General features: G+C 44.5%; 1 protein-coding gene across 1 annotated transcript in view; it reads left to right on the top strand.

Annotated features, from left to right (window-relative positions):
• The first annotated feature begins 3,883 nt into the window (after positions 1–3,883).
• Positions 3,884–6,000, top strand: part of LOC123754540 (uncharacterized) — a 69,772-nt gene continuing 67,655 nt past the window's right edge. Inside the window, exon 1 of the mRNA XM_069326754.1 lies at positions 3,884–4,349. The gene's annotated coding sequence lies outside the window, so the exon portion shown is untranslated. The remainder of the gene's footprint in view (positions 4,350–6,000) is intronic.

The following is a 6,000-nucleotide window of genomic DNA, read 5'->3' as shown; positions in this document are numbered from 1 at the left end:
ACGAAATTAACTTCCACAGTGGTGTAGTAGCCTGGCATTAGACTCATGGTCAACAAGGAGACTGATCTAGTGACAGGGCAAAATAACCCTAAGCTATTATTACTAATTCTTGCTCACGCCTATGAGCAAATAACCCAGTTATCTCCATTTAGAAGTTAAGGGGCCAACCCAACACAACTAGTCAAGCAACATGGCTGATCCACAGAAAACAGAACGTGCTTTAGCAGCACTTAAAGGTCACCTAACAAGACAACTTAATAAATGTAAGAATTTGTCACATAAGCCTCTAGTTGATTATCAGCAGCTGGAAATCATTACGGGTGGAATGAAGTTCCACCCGTTCCCTAGATGAACTCTTCGAGGGAATGAGAATGACTGTCAGTAGAATGAAAGCTCCCAATAAAATAGAATCTAACACTTAAAAAGTCATCCATTGAGGAAATCAGTGAAACCAAAGAGAACGACAAGTACTCCAATTAAATCCAAGTTAACCACCTCCACTCCGAGGTGGAAGCAAGGCACTGCAAGGGACCCACGTATGCAGTGGGTCCCTCCAAACCCACAGTTACTGTGGCACCCAAGGCGGTGACTCCCAAACATGCTGTAGCCTGGGGGGGGGGGGACGTGTTTGTCCTGTAATGAAGAACATTCCATATATCACTGCCCAAATTATCCTGATTGTGCTACAAGGGTCAAGCGACTCATGGAGTTGCATATATACCTAAGGTGCTTACGATCACATGCCACCAGCACCTGTAAGGCCCAACTACGCACCTGTAGCAGGTGTAACGAAGGTCAGCACCACACAGCACTGTGTGGAGACATTAAACCAAACTCTCCAAAACCTAAGGTGAAGGAAGAAGGAACTTCCACCGCCGTAAAGTACTGTAAAGTGAGACAGGAAATGTGTCCTATCGACAAAGTCAAACAACAATAATAAGACGATTAATAACAAGGTGTTATTAGTAACATTAACATATCTGTCATATGTTGTTGTTGTTGTCTTTCTACAATGTAACCCTTTGGCAGATGAAATTGTGGCGAAAGGAAATACCGGTTGCATCTTAACTGCATTTCACATGATTCGTAAAGACGCCATTAGACTCATGGTTAACAAGGACACTGATCTTACGTGATCTGGACGGGTCCATTATCGTGAACCACACTGCATTCTACAAAATCAGCTAAGCCTAGCTAAAATCATTATTAAAATGTTAATATAAATGTTGAATTTAGCAATCAATTAATTATGATTTGGCACACCATATAATTAATTAATTCCCCTCCCCCCAGGCCTGTGAGCGGAATTACTAGTGGGGACAAATATAAGTCATATAATCCACTTTCCATAAAATAATGTTTTTAACTATTTATACTCAATTTATTAATAATTAATAATAGTTAACTAAATAACAAAACCCTGCTAGCGAGTTGTCCCCACATGTGTATAGAGCCGATGCTAAATATAGCGTTTGCCGATATCCGAATGACTTGGTATTTAGCCTCATGCAGGATATCATTAAACTGGTTGCAATATTCCCAGTCATTATAACCTAGCGTCGGGGGTCACGATGTCACTGCTGTATTGATCACCACCTTAAAGGTCACCTACGTGCGTCGAGTCCTGCCGTGCATGGAACACCGACTTGAAGAAACATTAAGAAAGCTTAGGCCTACATTCTTCAGAAAGATAAGGATAAAGGTGGGGGTGAGGACATGACTGAAGTATATAAGTGAAGTATATAAGTGAAAGATATAAGAGTAGGGGGGGGGGAGAGGGAGGGTATATTAATAAGATAAACACAATATATCAGCGCCCCAAAGAACCCTAAAGAAAGGGGGTTGGGTGTGTACATATTGGGTCAGGTTAGACTAAGAGAACAGTTGGGTAAATACTGGTTTGGAACTAGGATTGTAGACTAATAGAAAAAGCTGTTGGGTACCATAATAAATGTGATAACGTTGGATTATTGCAGGAGTAATTTAGAGGCAGATATATAGTCGAGAGTAATTAGAGATTAATAGGAGGTGCTTGACATTGATCAACAGGCTTTCTGCTGTCTCCTCTGTTCATATATTCCTATCACTGTTGTTGTTCTTATAGATTCAGCTACTCGGAACATGTTCCAAGTAGCACGGGCTATGGTGAGCCCGTAGTGGACTTACCTGGCACAGGAGTGGTGCGCCCCATTCCTATCACTACTACTACTACTAATAATAATACCAATATTATATACATGCTGATTTGTACATGCTTTCACATGAGGTGAAAGGAAACGTTGCCTAAATGCTTCCGTCCTGCCACGAGGAGCGAACCCGCGATCCTGGATTGTGAGCCGACGATTCTACCCAATGCCCTTCTGTCTGTCTGTCTGTCTCCCGTAACGTAAGAGTGACGTCATCAGTGGTAGTGACGTCACAGGCATTTCCGCTCCTCTGAGGATTTTCCTGTTTTCATGTTTTTTTTTTTTAGTTTTATATAATTCACTTTATCAAAAGTTGTTCATGTATTATTGTTACACTAATCGGGAGATGGAGGGGAAGAGGGAAGAGGGATGGGAGGGAGGGGAATGATGGGGAGGAGAGGGAAGGAAGGAGGAAGAGTGGGAGAGAGGGGAAGGAAGGAAGGAAGGAGTGAGGGAAGGAGAAGAGTGGAGGGAAGAAGACGGGGGGGGGGGGGAGGGGGGGTGATGAGGAGAGTGACGTTACCGTTCCCAAGGACCAGGTCATGGCGCCCGGGAGCTCAACCCGACGTTGTCCGCCTGTAGGCTCCTGACCCCCCGGCCGCCTCCAGAGGTCACGCCCCCAGAGGTCACGCCAAGTCACTCCTCACAATTTCCCGTGATCTGAGGATTTTGTCTGGCGACCTTGCTGTCTCATCGACTTCCCACAACCATGGATATTTCCCCTCTCAGAATTTGACATACAATCAATATTTTTGTTTTGTTTTCTGTAAAAGTATCTTATTATTATTATTATTATTATTATTATTATTATTAGCATCTTTACTGACAAAAATTTATTACAATTTTGCTTAATCTGAGTAATTCAATTAGGTCTTATTAGGGTGAGGATAATGCTGGTATTCACTGTCATACAGGACAGAGGGTCATACACAAGACAATTGGTCTAAATTGTAGGCTGACGCACATATATATCATGGTTACAATCAACTACATTAGAATGTTTACACGTTTCAATGTACGAACATGTAAATACAACTTTCTACTGTGCACTGCCACACAAGGGCAGGGATGGGTTCGTAAGAGATGCAGCTTACAAATAATATAACTAAAATTGTTATAGGCCTAGTTTAGAAATACTTAGAGAAAGAATTCTGCATCTTGAGCTGTTGGCAGCCATTTGTGTGGATTTATATTCGAAATCAAATGAAAAGTCATGCTTGATTTACCATGGAAAAACAGTACATACATATTGGCTAGTTTGCAGTTCACTAAAACAAATAAAAAAAAATACACAAAATAAATTTTAAAATGTACATTTCTTCAACAGCGTATGTTGGTAAGACTGCGTCACGCACAACCAACATTACGCAGCTGGGGAATCCGTCTATTGTGTGACGCATTAGTCCTTCAACCCATTATGCTATACAAGTGTGTTTATACTTGCATTACACTACGTAACTACCTTATCCAAACTTACTTAGCTAAATGAGGTTCTTGGTTCACAGAGGCGAATATGTACTCCTGTAACCTTTTTCAATACCGCCCATAGGATGGTGATCCACCTGCCACTCACAGGATGGGTATGGGATTCACTAACCCTCATGAGATGGGCATGAGAGCCACCTGCCACTCATAGGATGGGTATGGGATGGGCATTAGATCCACCTGCCACTCATGGGATGGGTATGGGATCCACTAACCCTCATGAGATGGGCATGAGATCCACCTGCATCTCATAGGATGGGTATGGGATGGGCATGAGATCCACCTGCCACTCATGGGATGGGTATGGGATCCACAACCGCTCCCAGCTAAGGAATGAAGCTCACAATAAATGAAGTCAACTAATCATTAAACACCCATCAATTATCGTACGTGTGGCAGGTGCTTCCGTCTCTCCTACACTGCCTGATCAGAACACTCCCACACCGGCCCAGTCAGTGCTGGGCATGACACACACACCCACAATGCACCGATTAAACTTTTTTATGCTTCTCTATTCTTTGATAAAGTCTAAAGTTCAGAGTACGATTCGCGAAGGTCGACGATTTTGATGCGTCGAGGAAGCGGGCGAGGCTGGCCGACCACCGGGGAGTATCTCACAGTGCCTCGCTGGACGACCTGCTGGCGGACCTCCCAGTCCTCCCTCTCTCGCTCCACCCAGTACGTAGTCCACCGTTTGTTTACACTCTGGCAAGTGGAGCGTTTGTGACAAGTGGAGCGTTTGTTACTAGTGGAGCGTTTGTGACAAGTGGAGCGTTTGTTACTAGTGGAGCGTTTGTGACAAGTGGAGCGTTTGTTACTAGTGGAGCGTTTGTCACAAGTGGAGCGTTTGTTACTAGTGGAGCGTTTGTCCCAAGTGGACCGTTGGTTTCTAGTGGAGCGTTTGTTACAAGTGGAGCGTTGGTTACTAGTGGAGCGTTTGTTACAAGTGGAGCGTTGGTTACTAGTGGAGCGTTTGTTACAAGTGGAGCGTTGGTTACTAGTGGAGTTTTTGTTACAAGTAGAGCGTTTGTTACAAATGGAACGTTTGTTATAAGTGGAGCGTTGTTACAAGTGGCGCTCTTGACAAGTGGAGTTCTAGACAAATGGAGGTTTTTAAGTGATACAACTGGAGATTTTTGTTTTTAAAGTGGCCTTCCTGGTGACTATGTACTCTGCCGTAGCGTCGTCCAGCGGCCATCCCTTAGTGGTGCGAACAGCGGTGATGCCTATAATGTTTAGCCAGGGTGCGTTTCCGGAGAGGCGAGTTCTTTTTTTGGGGGGAAGTTGCGTTAGACGGCAGTGTGTATCTGGTGACCACTCCCCTCCCCTACCAGCGAGGAGGGTAGGGGTGTATCGTACGTCTGGGGTGTATCGTACGTCTGGGGTGTATCGCACGGTGTACCGTACATGGCGGGAACAACGTATCAGTCGTCCACGTCACCGAGGGCTTACTCTAGCTTCCTCGTCGTTAAAGAAGCCTATTTTTACGTTCCCTTTATAAGTGTGAATCTAGAGAACCCGGCTCTGTGTATCGGGTAGATAGTGAAGAGGGTGCTATTTACCCTTACCAGGCGGCGGCCAGGGGGGAAAGGGAGGGGAGAGTGAAAGAGGAGAGGGAGAGGGAGAGGGGAGGAGAAGGAGAGGGAGAGGGAGAGGGGAGGAGAAGGAGAGGGAGAGGGGGGTTTTAAGGTCTAACTCGACGAAATCAAAGCTTTGCGGATGTGGGACTGTATTGTCGATAACAAACTGCTGCTTTTAGATAGTTTATGTTCTACATAAACTTGCAGGATACTTGTTTATATTTAGACTAGAAGAGGTAACCGGCGGTGTTCGGGTTTAAGGCCCTTCTTCTCTCTATCTTTCCCTCCCTCCCTCACGTTCACTCTCCCGTTATCCCTCCCAGTCTCTTCCAGTGGGTAAATATGCTCGGGTACCGTTGAACCAACACTGAATCAACATTATCGAAGTTTAATCGACGTCGAATCTGATTCCATTCGATAAGTTTTTTCCTATCAACACATTTAGGTATATGTGCATTTGTGCAGCTGCTCTAGACTCTATGAAGGGGAGTACAGTGTTTGTCAAAAACCTAACTACGTGATGCTAAAAAATCCCCATCACCCAGGATGGTTAGTCATACAGAGGCATGTGATGGGCAGTCTGCACTGGCAGACTCTGGGTGCATTATGAGGATATAATCAACACAAGAGTGAATAAGGTAGCAGTGATACTAGAAATCCCCATCTCTCCAGTGAGTCGTACAAGGCCATTCATTCCTGCCTGCACTGGCAAAATTTTGGGTGCACTATGAAGATATCCTCAGAAACAC

This window comes from Procambarus clarkii, chromosome 18 (assembly GCF_040958095.1).
Source record: "Procambarus clarkii isolate CNS0578487 chromosome 18, FALCON_Pclarkii_2.0, whole genome shotgun sequence".
NCBI classification, from domain to species: domain Eukaryota; kingdom Metazoa; phylum Arthropoda; class Malacostraca; order Decapoda; family Cambaridae; genus Procambarus; species Procambarus clarkii.
Note: the sequence above shows the minus strand (reverse complement) of the source record. Positions and strands in the feature narration are given on the sequence as shown.